General features: G+C 38.0%; 1 protein-coding gene, 1 long non-coding RNA gene and 1 other non-coding gene across 4 annotated transcripts in view; all 3 read left to right on the top strand.

Moving 5' to 3' along the window:
- The first annotated feature begins 558 nt into the window (after window positions 1-558).
- trnae-uuc (transfer RNA glutamic acid (anticodon UUC)) lies at window positions 559-630 on the top strand. Its single transcript has one exon. It is a non-coding gene; the product is annotated as a tRNA-Glu (tRNA).
- A 168-nt stretch (window positions 631-798) lies between these two features.
- The window catches only part of elf1 (E74-like ETS transcription factor 1), a 65,874-nt gene continuing 54,308 nt past the window's right edge, over window positions 799-12,364 (top strand). The window contains exons 1-2 of one of the 2 annotated variants that reach the window (XM_008420599.3): window positions 799-950; window positions 1,161-1,417. The gene's annotated coding sequence lies outside the window, so the exon portion shown is untranslated. Of the gene's footprint in view, window positions 1,418-12,364 lie in introns of both variants that reach the window. The other variant, XM_008420596.3, reaches the window with a different exon arrangement.
- On the top strand, window positions 7,815-10,537 carry LOC145553181 (uncharacterized). Its single transcript, XR_014089449.1, has 3 exons — window positions 7,815-8,480; window positions 9,441-9,702; window positions 9,848-10,537. It is a non-coding gene; the product is annotated as an uncharacterized LOC145553181 (long non-coding RNA).

The following is a 12,364-nucleotide window of genomic DNA, read 5'->3' as shown; positions in this document are numbered from 1 at the left end:
AGATGGTGCTAGGATCCATGTATCCATGTATCGTAGTTGCCCACTAGGCGATACGTCAGCGCATTCGCCATGTTGTGAGTGGCTTACAAAGGACTTTTTTGTAATAAAAGGTATAAAGTTTACGTTTAACTAATCTTAATGGTTTTAAAATGCATTGAAGAATATTTTTCAACTATTAATATTATTGATGAGACAAAATTAGCAATATCTGAAATTTAAAATAGAACAGGACAATAAGAATGAAATACAGCGTGGTTTTAAGGCACATAAACATACCTTAATTTATTTCTAAAACTATATAGGAAACACATTGAATGCTTAAATCAATCAGAATAATTAAGCTTAATTTATTTGAACTATTCTGATTTTGTTACAAAATATTTTAGGGTTAGATGTAAGACTTTTATTCTTGTTTTAAAAATATTTTTAAAACGTGGTAAAATGTGCTCATTCTCTTTTGTAAAGTTCATGTATGCTGTGTGTAATAGACCCTCCTGAATAGTTAAAAATTACAGGTGTAATCTTCCAAAAGCCCAGCTGTCGTCTGACATGTATAAGTCCCATATGGTCTAGCGGTTAGGATTCCTGGTTTTCACCCAGGCGGCCCGGGTTCGACTCCCGGTATGGGAACAATTCTTTTCATTCTTAAATAACTATTATTTTAAAAATCTTATCCATGACGTAGCAGTCAGCAGTCAGATAATGTTCAAACATCACTCGTTAATGTTTTCCGAGGAAAAAAATCCCCACGGACCCCGCCCGTTCAGGAATTATCGTGTATTACCCTCATCCCACATTGGACATTCATTCCCGGAAGATGCACATTACCAGTTGTTTCTCTCTGTGTCAATTCTTATCAGTCCGCGGAGTACAGGCGAGCAAAGCAAAAGGCACTTTCGTCCGCAAAATTACGCGTTTGAGCCTTCCAGTTTTCAAATGAACACCTGCGAGTGAGTAACGTTTTATAAAACGTATTTATTGTTCAGCCTGTTTGATGTTAATCTCCCGTTAATGACATAAATTCCTCCTTTTTGTTTCGTACTTTTAAAGAAGCGGTATATGATGTAAAATAAAAAGTAACTTAGTTGAACCTCTCGGTGCTGACAGGCGAACTTGCAGGGCTTTTACCAAACTTTGTTGTCGGGCCAATTATTTCCCAGGAAAATGTGACTGCTAGGAATTCCCCACGCATCAGCAGCCTCTGTCGGAGAAAACCGCGACCTTGTGTCAGGAAGCACACGAAAGCAGCAACGGGAGGGTAAAATCTGACGGCTGCCAGAGCGATGATGTAGCGTTAGCACCGTTACAGCCTGCCGAGTCGCACTAAAAGGAGTCATTATGTATTTGGACGTTTTATGATGTGAAGTACCTGTAGAAAGCCCCGGATTGTGCTTCAGTGATGACATCTTCTTCCAAGGTAAGTACAAACAGGATTTAAATACAATCTTCCATGTTGGTGTGACTGTTTGCTGGGAAGGTGATCTGGATTAGTATAATTTTTATTATCTAGTGGGAAATATCATGTGAAGTCTCAAGGTTGATATGGTATCAAGACTTACTTCTGAATGCTACAAGTACAAAACTCTGTGTGCTGTTAAATGAATGTGGGTGAAATCAAAAGATGTTATTAATAACCAGCAGGAGCACACCACCCTGAAGGTCTTTCCCCACACTACTCCATAGATTACAGTGACTCCCCTTTGTGTCAGTCAGCTGGCATGTGACCACGCTGAGACCACGCTGAAAAGTCTGTGCACTTCTTATAGCAGTCACAAGTCACAGAAGAATACAGCAGTTGTTTTGTCTCTCAGTTGCTCATTATTTGAAGGGAGTGTTTTGTTATGAGCAGTATACAGTTGTGTTGACCTGGTCAGAGGCAGCGCCTTGGAAGAGTCTTCACTCCCCTTCAACTTTTCATCATTATTGGTACAATGTTTAGCATTTTGTGGGATGTTGGGTGTAAATTAAGGAGTTTCTGAAAGTGTTGGAGCATTAAAACAAAGTTATGTCCCTTAACTTTATTCAGCTAAACAAAAACTGAACTTTTGGACCTAAAGAGAAATGATTAAGAGTCAGCACACACCTTCTGCTGTTACCTAGAAACTAATAATTAGGCCCAAAACCTTGTAGTGATGGATTCAGAACTGAACATTCAGAGACACATAAATATAATTACAAAGTCAGTCTTCCATCACCTGAAGAACATTTCCAGGGATGAAAAACTAATGTTTCCGATTGCAGTTTTCTGGCCTATCGCCGATTACCAATCTTTAATAAGCCTAACCTGCCGATTTTGACTTTGGCCAGTACTGACTTTTTTGTCTGAAATGTTGCCAAATATAGTAAGAAAGTCACTGATTTGTAAACAGTCACTATCATAAACTGAAAACATGCAAACAGGCCCTGTTGCAGAGTCAATGGACAGAGTGGTTGATTTTTAGACCTTTGTCATTGTAGATACAATCTGTGGGTAAGATTGACACAAATGTAAGTGTTGGCCGATCACCAATATCCCAAAATTAAGGCAGTTGGGGCCGATTATTGGTGCACTCCTACTAATGTCCCAACATGACCTTGAGAGATCTGTTGTTGTTGTATCAACCTTTCAGACCACTCAGGTCTTCTGGTTCTGGTGAACTCTGGACCCCCAGAACCAGAACCAAACATAGAGAAGCAGCATTCAGTTTTTATGTTTCTCTCATCTGAAACAAACTTCGAGAAAACTGCAAAACAGCCGAAATCATGAGTTAATTTAAATCAAGACTACAAACCAATTTGTTCAGAGTTGCCTTAATCACAACTGAATCATGATTAGTTTTAGTCTTTATTCTAAATTTTCATTACTTTCCTTTATTATACCACTAAAATATAATGTTTGTTTTTCAAATAAACTCGCCCTGCCTTAGCAATTACAATCAGATTCTAGCTGAGACAGTAGTGTGTAATTGTGTCCTAATTTATAACAATTTTAAGATATAAAGTCCTCCGTGTTCAGCCTCGTTTAGTCTAATTCCCATAAAAAGTATTTGTTGATTTTGTTGAAAATAAGTGGGCCAAGTCTAGATCCACCTGGCATTAATCAGAGAAGTCGGAGAGAATCCTGAGTTCTCTAGAAATCAGATTGTTACAGATTGATGGAATAATTAGGACTGTGCATCTCCTTAAGCTCACCATCCCTCGTCATGAAACATGGTAAATCATGCTGTGGGAATGTTTTTGTTTTCAGGAAATACAGGGCATCTGCTTTTTGTTGAATGAAATGGTGTAAAACCTTTCAGAGTTTGCAAGAGATTTGAGTTGCCTTGAATTAGGACAAAAATCACATTTATGTTTCTGGTTGTAACATGAAAAAATATGGCAAAGTTAAAGTTTCCATGACTATATAAAGTTGACCGTCCAGCTTTATTTAGCTTAAAAACAAGAAATAAAAACCTGCTAGGAGACTCAGTGTGTCACTCTTTCCTTTAGACCATTCCAGGCTGAACATATTGACGAAAACTGTTAGATGCTATGTGTTTTCTACAAATGCATGTCTGCAATGCTTTTTTCATACTGTTCATCCACCCTAATCTGTGGGGAGTCAAAATGTTTGCCAGATGTTTACATTTTTGGGCTGAGATGCTTGTATCCTGGGACAGACAAACAGTGTTTCATTGGCTGGCCAGGGTTGCTCACTTCAGAGCAGGGAGTCGTGACGCAGAGGGAAGGGAGGAGAGTTACGAAATGTTAGTTTTACCGTCCCACTAGAGAGAGGACCAGCAGTCCGACCCGCCGGCCCTCCACCAACCCCTCCCTTCCGTCCGCCCCTCTGAAGTCTTCTCATGGTGGGAACACTGGCAGAGCCCGGTGGATAATTGGAAACTTCAGTCCCCTGAAAACAATTATCAAGGCTTTCCAAATATACTCCACCATGAAGTCATCCTGTTTGTTTCAATCGTTTGCCCTTGCTTTAGGAACGTCTTGCCACACGGCTGCCCACACAGCAGCCCCTCCTTCGCCCCATTCCTTTCTGCTTTGATAGCTTTCAGTTTGCAGGAAAACAGCCTCGGACCAGTGGAGTGTGTGTGTGGAGGCCAGAGCAGTTCCCGGTATCCTCCTTATCCTGGCACCGTTTTGTCTTTGGCAGCAGTCTGAGCTGCTCGGGCTCGTTCTGATGACCAAGGACAGCAGCAGCGAAGAGCTGCCGTTCTCCTCTTTTTCATGGCGAAGGGCTCCTCAGACATCAGACACCTCTTCTTGCTGAAGATGTACCCACCCGCCTTAATGGGCCTTGATATTGATTCAACTCCACAAAAAGAAGAACTGGGCTTTTATCCCATGTAGAAAGCAGCACTCCAGTTCCACAAATGCTTTCAGGGAAGCCTTATAAGAGATGGGAAAGACTACAGCTGTTTCTTCTGCAAGTTGCTAGGGGTGGTAATGTTTGAAATAGAGGTGCAGAAAAAAAAATCGATTCTATGGAGAATCACAATTCCTAGACCTTGGCAGGCCTTTTGCAATAAATCAATTAATCGCATGGTAAATTAAAACAAACTCAATAATTTCCATTTGCGTGACTATTTATTTTTTCTTTTCTTTCTTTCTACTAAAAACTGGATGACAAAAGTCTTCAGTATGGTGTTTTGGTCTCAGCTAGCCCTTATTTTACCCACAGACTTCATAATTTATTTTATTTATTTCTGTTGCTTTATGTATTTTGAATATTTAAAATGTTTTCAAGTTCCAGTGTTAAATGTCCAGTAGAATTTAAAGGTTATTGATATTTGAGAGACTGTACTTGCATCATTATGCCATTCTGTTATATTATTTGAAAATGGTCTCAAAATAATAATCGTTTATCGTTTATAATAACTTCCGTGAGAACTTATCGCCCAGCAAAATTTGTTATCGTAACAGACCTCATCCTGGGAATTCTGAATCAATTTAAACTGCTTCATTTATTTTGTAAAATTATATTTTGAATAATTCTTTGATATTTTTCAAAGTAAAAGTCAGACAGCTAAGCTAACCTAATACGGGTAATTTAAAAATTACCCGTATTTAAAAATACAGAATTTTATGCATGAACTTGTTTTTGCTTAAATGTAAACTGATGTAATTTGACACAGATTGGAACCTTATAGAATACATAGCGCTCATGTGACGTCACACTTCCGGAAACTTTGTACCTGACAGCCAGGTTGGTAGGAATCTGTAACTAACTGGAGTTGCTATGACGACAATACACCAGCCACAAGCTTAGAACTAGCGCTATCTAATTTACAAACGGCATAAGTACATTACAAACAATACTCAATTATAGTTTTTGAGTACTCTGCTTTCTTTTTTTTGTCTCGAAGCCGTAATTTATCTATGCTTTGTACTCCTCCTGCCTACCAAGGTGGCTGTGGTGCAGATCACTTCTGGAAAACATGCATTGTTTTAAATAAATGTTCTATTTGTGTAAACAGTTTCAGAGATGAAAATAGTTTCTGAATTGAATCATCGCCCTAAAAATCAGAACCGAATCAAATTGCTAGACTCTCACACTTTATTTGTGATTTTATTTACTTTGGTTAATTCATTGTAAATGTGAAACTTACATTGCTGAAACGATTAATTGGATAACTCGTGATGAATGGATTATTGAAATATTAATCAAATAATTTAGTAATCGATTAATCGTTAAATGGAGCCGACAGACTCTCCTCAGAGCACTAATTAAGTCAAACATGTACAAAAAAATTAACATTTTACATTAAAGATTTAAAAAAACCATTTCAGTCTATAAATATGTTGAACTCAAGTTGCAGTTTTAGTTTAACCCGGTTCAAATTCTGTAAAAAAAAATCTCTTATTAAACTCTATAAACGATACAATAAATGCCCGCTATAGTTATTGATAAAAAAGTAATTAACTGATCAGCTGAGCTTTTCACATGTTGATCATTTTCGCTGCAAATGATCAAGTACTATATTATTGCATTTTAGGCAGTAGAATGTTTATTGTATTTTAAAAATAATTTAATTGTTTTTAACTTTATAACTTGTTGATGCTTTTCCATGCCATATCTGTATTTTCCATGTCATAAATGTGGAACTAAATGTCATTTGGCATCTTAAGAATAACCACAAGATGGCAATGTTCATATGTTATGACTAAACAAACAGTCATGAGATGGCTGAAGCCTCAAACCACCCGCTGAAAGGCAGGAACCGGCTTGTGAATAGAGAAATAAAACTATTGAACTTCCGCTTTTCACGTGTAAAAAATACCCTTTGCTGGGCTTGTTTCTGTTAGCAGAAGGGAGGGGGAAACGTCTGCAAAGTTCCCTAATCCTAAGCTGCTGTTTAACGAACCCCAGCTTTTCTCTTCTTCTTTATTTCACACCTGACGATCACCTTGTCGGACATGTTTGATTGCAGCGGCAGCAGCGCGCGCTCTCTGACCGAACATGACGTCAGAGAGAAAGGAGCGAGAGAGAGAAGGGGAAATTCCACCTGTAGCCTCTTCCTGACTCACTAGCATGTGACGCGGACGACTCATCGAGCTTCCTTTGCTCCACGAATCCCTACCTTGTAATGATGTAATCCTGTGAAAGCACTCAAGGCTATTTTTAGCTGGTAAAAATGTGGAAAACTTGACTGCTATTGTGAGAATCGGCTGTTGATGGTAAATAATTTGTTTTGTGAGGTCATATTGACTTCCCTTCATGGTGAAATTAGATAAAGTGGTTCTAATAATCTAATGGCACAAAGCAACATCTCACTAAAGGGAGACAATGATATTTGCTCTTCTTTATTGAACCGTTTTTATTCTCTTAAAAAATGGGTCCTGTCTCTTTAAGGATGACCTCTATTCTGATTGGTCACGTCGGCTGTACTTGTTTTCTGCTTTGTAGGCGTGACGTGCCTGTTTTAGATCTCTATAAAGGAGTCTGATGAGCTGTTAGTAGGTCAGTGTAACTTTAGCTCTGTTTTTTACACTTATCTTTTGTTTCTGTTCGCTTTTTTAATCTAGTCACAAAAAAAAAGCTCAATATATGTAAGAAACATACGACGGAGTACTAGGGTCACGCTAAGAAAATTAAAAATATAAAATTACAAGAATAAAGTTGTAGTATAATAAAGTAATACATTTAAACTTTATTCTCTTAATATATACTTAATTCTTAAAATATTATGACTTCATATTATCAAAACTTTTTTTCTTGAATTATTTCAACTTTATTCTCATACGACTTTTTTTCTTGAAATATTATGATCTATGCTTGAAATATTATGACCTTATCCTCAAAGGAATTATTACTTTATTCTTTAATATTATGACTTTATTCACGTATTATCATTGCTTTTTTCTCATATTATTTAAACTTTTTGTATGATTTTACTCTCATAATATTATGATCTATTCTCTAAATATTACGACTTTATACCTGAAATATTATGACTTTATTCTCATATTCTCACAGCTTTATTTTCGTACAATTTTATTCTCAAAATATTATGACTTAATTCTCAAAATACTATTAATTTATTCTCATATTATTACATCATTATTCTCATATTATTTCAACTTCATTCTTGTAATATTGTTACTTTATCCTAAAATTTGCAGGAACTGCAATAGACTTTTATGTCAATAGAACAACAAAACGTTACCAACTCATTCAATCTGGTACCAAGGTCTTGCTAATAAAATAGCCTGTTAGAGTATGCTAATAACTGGGTGGGAAGGGAACATCTGCAGATTGTCCTGGAACATCTGGCACCTGAACACAAGTTAAAAAAATTTCCCTGGCCCTCTTGGCATTCCAAGAGGGCCAGGAAATATGTGGAGTTTTTGGAGATTAAACTTGCAACCCAGAGATTGCAATGCCATCAGACACTGTGCAGCTTAGAGGCTGGGAAAGCACCTCCGACATTTTGGCAAGTTCTTTGAAGCACTCCTAAGGAGTGTTTTAAAGGAACAGTATCATGTAAAATCAACCTTTTTTAGTTTTGCATCATGATATAATATTATTCCCTCATCAAAAACATACCTGGAGTGTTGCTTTCATTCTTTAATGTGTTTGAGAAATCCTTTAATCTCCATGGCAACCATTCAGCTGTGCAAAACCTAATGCCCCCTTTGAGCTGCAGCAGAGCTTCCACGTAACAGAGCCTCCCCTACACTGGAAAAAGTGTAGCACAGAGTTGTTCATTCAAGCTAATAACTACCATTGAATACAATGTAAAATAATGGACTTGGTTGTGAAAGTCTATTTTTTTGCATTCTGAGGTGTCAATTTTGATTCAGACTGAATTAATAACACTTCTGAAGGGAAGAAAGCAAATATTTTGGTTCCTCTCAAAACATGCTGAAAGGAAATGATGTCATATTTTCAATCTGAGTCACGTGAGAAGAAGTTGGGGAGAAGTGCTTGGAGAGCTTCGTCGGTTTCGGCATGGGGAAGAAGGAATGATTAACGTCCGAGCACGTCGTCAAAGAATAAACCTGCGGTAAGTACTAAACTAAGCTGATGTAAACGTGTCTTAACAAGCCTACAATTGTATTAATGCAAAAGACTGAGTTAATGTCACCTGGTTAGCAAGCTGAAAGTCCCGCCTAAATGTGGGTATCCCAGTAAACGCTTTCTTTTTCGCTGGGTTAAATGTGGTGTAATTTCTGAACTTACACGTATTTCACGAGAAATATAACTATGTGTACATTGTTCGGTTGTAGCTGGAATTAATCAAGGTAGGCATAATTCGTTACCAATCAATAGCTTCCACCACGGTTAGCTCGGCTACACGGTGAACTTGACTAGCTTAACCCATGTAAAGCCATGTTAGCAATTAGTTAGTCTAGTGTGTTTATACCACTATGATTGTAAAGTCCCAGTTTGTTAATGGTAGCGAGGCCCGTTGAAAATGAATGGTGTTTTGTGCATGCATTATACTTGTATGGTATGGTCGGTGATGTTTCCCAGTGTTCGCCATGCTGGTTTGTCCAACTGTTAAAACGGTTTCACAGGAAATGCTCTCGGTAAGCGAATCTCCTTGTTAAGCCTTAAACTTTTTGTTCGGCTCTACAACTGGTTTTCATGCATTTTGTTCACGACACTGCCCCATTTACTGTAGGTTAAGAACTTCATTTTCCGAATGCATTGTGTTTTCAGAGATATGTCATGGCATGCTGGCAGGTATCTTATGAAGTGTGATTTCAAACAAATACATAGACTAACCTTGAGGGGCTGACATACTGTGACAATGGACTAACGAACAGGGGCACTTGTACTGATAGAAAAGGGGTGCATACGCATTGTTTTATATTAGATTAACTTAAAGGGGCACTGACGCACCTTACTTATTACAACTCAAAGCTTTCATCTCATCTGTATGTTGACACAAGGTGGTTGTGAATGTGAATTAATAATTTCTCTTTCCTTCTGTCTTTCGTTTTATTCTCCTGCCACCCAGGTTTTGACTCCAGCTTCCTGAACGTCACTGACTGTCAGGGCATCTACATCAACAACTCGAGGTCCAACTTTGCAATATGGCGACTCCCGTCCGACTCCTCATCTTGTTGGGTGACGAAAGCGCTGAGAGGATGAAATTATCAAGGGTGCCGTTTTGATTGTCCCTAAAGGGTGCTGATGCAGATTTCCGAAGGGAGTGAATCCTCAAAGCTCTCATCATCTACCTGGGAGAACGTGTTGAGGACCTTCTAAAGGAATACATGGTATGTCCAGATATTTTCTGTCACAATGATGATTCAACTTTATTCATCACGGGAGACCACCTATGCCATTATACAGTATATAGTGATTAATGAGGTGTGCCAGACTGCAGTTGTTCAGTTGCATATTTCGTATATTTTGCCTCAGGTCTCCCAGAAAGATCAAGCCGAGCTGGAGAGGACCATCATGGCAGTCTTTGTCTTCAGAGAGAATTCAAGCCTTCTACAGCAGCCCCAAGACGTTGGGATTGTCATTGATGGTGTGGAAGTCCTCAATGAGTTGCCTTCTCTTGCAGCTGGAGTGGCAATGCTCTTTGGACTTTGCTATGCTCTTAGCATGGAGTATCCACAGGGTTTCAGGTTCACCTTTGAGGCCCTTCAGAAGATCCTGATGGAGCTTGGTTCCAACAAGATGACTTCCAAGATTCGCAAACTCAGTGGTGAACTCAAAACTGCACAGTAGTGTATATTTGTGTGTGCTTAATGTGTGCATGTAGTTGCCACTGGCATCTATTTAAGAGGTAGACCACCTCACAGCACTTTGTTATACAGGCTCACGGGGTCACTTTCATGGAGTGCTTTTGTTGGAATTTTAGTTCTTTGATGATGTTTACAGATGCAACATTCCTTCAAGTTCAGATGTGTTTGAACAGTACAACAACAGTGAATGCTTTCTGTCCATTTAATTTAGCTTGATAGGCCATATTGTCTTTATTTCATTTCTCTGATGTAGAGCAACAATGACATGTTTATATTTGTTTGTCTGAAAATGCAACTTTTTTTGTCCTTTTTTACTTGAGGAATAAATGGCTTAGAAAAAAACTGTTGCTGGAGTGTGTTAAGTGTGATGTGAGGGATGCAAATTGTTTATGAAACCAAGTTTATGAAATATTTAAAAAAAGAATTTCATGGTGCCAATGAATTAATTAATGCACTATATATATTTGATGGGTTCAATTTAAATATATTAGTTTGGTTCCAAAACTAAAATTTAAATAATTTAACTTGGATAAAGGTGAAGAATTAATATTGGGTCAAGTAAAGTAATATGATTTGAGTCAATATTAAATAGTCATGTTGTACCAAACCACTTTATTTAGATTCTGTGAAGTCAAATATATTAGATGCAACAAATGGACATCAATTTTTTTAATTTAAGCTGGGCCACACTTTTTCCAGTGTATGACTCCCCTACTCAGCTCCTTCAGACTAGCCAGCAGCAATTAGCAAACACCTGGTGGAGCTGCTTATCAGTTGAGCTCATTATACGAGCTACTTCTCAGTGCAACGCTGGTAAAAACGTTGTTAAAGAGTTAATAGACTAGCAATGTTGTGTTGACGATGTCTGTAATTGTCTACTGATAATTATTGTTTTTTATTTTGTTTGTTTTAAATATATGAAATATTGTGAAACTGGTGACATGATCTCTACTGGTTTATCCACAGTTTTCACTCCACACCATTGTTTATTTTTAAGCAGTTATGAGGCACTGTTACAAAACGGTTAAATGCTGCTGTGCAAGTTACTCAACATGGTGTTGCTCGGTAACCAAAGAATGAGTGAGTTGCTAGGTAACCAAAGAATGAGTGAGTTGCTAGGTAACCAAAGAGTGAGTGAGTTAGTTGATTCCACTAACCTTGTTTAGGAACCGAAGCATTTTCCTCTGCCTACTTCTCAGAGAATGCTGTGCGATTCTGGATTGGAGTTCAGTGAATATTCTGTTTATTGTATTTTCAATATTTTATCAGATGTACTATTTATTTATATTGATCATCATGTGTCTATCACAATACATATTGCTGCTGAGAACGAGGATTGTTTGTCATGAACACACACTGAGCCGTGCCTCATTGTGTGACTTTGTTTGCAGGGAGGATGCTGTTGGCCCTCTCAGCATGCTGACATCATGAGATCAGCTAACCGCATTACTGCAATATATTTATGTTGCTCGCTGTGGTCCGAGCAGGTCCGCCAGCGCATTGAGCTGTATCTCTGATGTTCATGTAATCCCATTAAGGAGTGGCTGAGTTTGTAATGTTCTAGCTCGCTGCCGTTTCAAGGCACAAAATAGTTCCTCGCAAAAATAGAAGCTGTCTTTGTCTGCAACTTCAGCACATAATGACATTTCAGCCTGTTATTCTTCGTGTCTGCTCGGAGGTAATGAGGCAGTTGTGAGTGGATCATGAAGGCTTCTCCTGAGTCAGCTCAGTGTGGATTTACACTGAGCTTTGTCTGAAGATGCCACACGATCTGTCCGCTTTGCACTCCCAAATAATGTAACAAACTTCAAGCAAAGACGGCTGGTAGAGTGGATAATGAGCTTTATATTTTTTATTTTTTGTATCTGGTTAGCACTGGAAACTAGACCAAAAAGACTTGATAAGATTTTGTGTTTGTGCAGTGCAGGATATTATAATCAAGGCTAATGGTAATAGCATATACTCTAAAGCAGGGGTGTTGAAACTTGTCATATGGGCCAAAATTGTTCAGTCAGAAGAACTTAAAATAAAATAAAGAACTAAAATCAGGCAAATAAAGTCGTCTTTTTTTGTGTAGGACACAGATGGTAACCCAGAGATTAGAACATGATTGTGTATGTTTGCTGTATTGAAAGATATGGATCAAGTTTTCAAATTTATAATTTTTTTTGGCTTGACTGAACAA

This window comes from Poecilia reticulata, chromosome 10 (genome assembly GCF_904066995.2).
Source record: "Poecilia reticulata chromosome 10, P_reticulata-male-v2, whole genome shotgun sequence".
In the NCBI taxonomy this organism is placed as follows: domain Eukaryota; kingdom Metazoa; phylum Chordata; class Actinopteri; order Cyprinodontiformes; family Poeciliidae; genus Poecilia; species Poecilia reticulata.
This window is presented reverse-complemented; position numbering and strand designations above follow the sequence as displayed.